Genomic DNA, 1,219 nt, shown 5'->3' on the forward strand with positions numbered 1-1,219 from the left:
GTTATGAGAAGTATGTGGAAGGCTTATTTTACATAAGTCTACCCTCTACAATACGAACAGGTGGAATTTACGCAGCTCATTTAAACACTTTTCCTGAAGATAGAAGAGTTTGTTGAATCTGACGTGACATGTTCGTACGAACCCTTTGTACAAACAAAAGTAAGAGAAATTTAGGAGAAGAATACGAACATGTTCTTGCATGAGGCCCAATGTGCATTCCTACAGGGGATGGCTGAACCTTTAATATTTCTGTACAAAGCCCTGACTTTCAGTCAAATAATACTTCCCAACATCATGTTACTACTAACATTAAATGTTTGATGAAGTAACTTTTAATTACTTATTTAAACAGATAAACCATTCATTTTGTAATGTGAATTGACAGTGGTTCATCCTTTCTATTGCCTGGTTTTCCATGCAAACATTTTAGCTGCACAGGTCTTGTTTGAAAGAGAGGAGTCCCTCAAAGCTGGCACTACAAATGTAATTTTTATAGAGCTTTTAGAAAATAACAGGTTATGATTTATTGGCTTTGATTCTGGGAGTGTCATAGTATTTATGTGTAGCTGTAGTAAAATAGTCTAAATCTAGTTTTGGGGCTTTCTACTAAATTGTGTTGTCCATTGGAAACCATGTTTTCAAAGAATAATACATCTAATCCGAATTTGGACTCTATAACAATAAAACAATAAATACAGACAAAATGCGTTATTGGGATTGGATTCAGTCATTTATGTCGGAGGAGGAACCCGGGGTGTGAGACAGATTGTTACTCTGTGACAGATGAGGTCTCTCTACCTTTGAAACTGTTCACAGAACTGTAAAACAGACCTATTGAACACAGACGAGCTTGAACCAATTTACTGCGACACTTTGAAAATCAGTGTGGGACCGACGTAATGCAGTCCTCCCCACTGCACCTGATCCACCTTCAGTCCAAGCTCTGCTTTGGAAAGAGTTAAAGGTACACAAAAAAATCTATTAAAGTAAAACAAACCATCATCACTCTGAAACATTTTCCTTATTTTATTTTTTTACTTTTCTACACACAAGTGCATAATCAAAGTAAATAAGTTTTAAAGGGGGAAGACCCAGAAACTCATGAGTTTAACAAACTAGGTCACCATCTAAACACATGCAGTGCCCTTGGTGCTGCTTGAAATAGACTCAGTGCTCTTTTAAACTTAAGACTGCTCCACAACCTCTCATATATATATAT

The 1,219-nt window shown here is 36.4% G+C and overlaps 1 protein-coding gene across 1 annotated transcript in view; it reads left to right on the forward strand.

The window, feature by feature from the left end:
- eys (eyes shut homolog) overlaps positions 1-1,219 on the forward strand; it is a 205,300-nt gene that overhangs the window by 118,140 nt on the left and 85,941 nt on the right. The gene's annotated exons all lie outside the window — the stretch shown is intronic.

The sequence above is a fragment of the Austrofundulus limnaeus genome, unplaced genomic scaffold (assembly GCF_001266775.1).
Source record: "Austrofundulus limnaeus strain Quisiro unplaced genomic scaffold, Austrofundulus_limnaeus-1.0 Scaffold0, whole genome shotgun sequence".
Classification (NCBI taxonomy): Eukaryota; Metazoa; Chordata; class Actinopteri; order Cyprinodontiformes; family Rivulidae; genus Austrofundulus; species Austrofundulus limnaeus.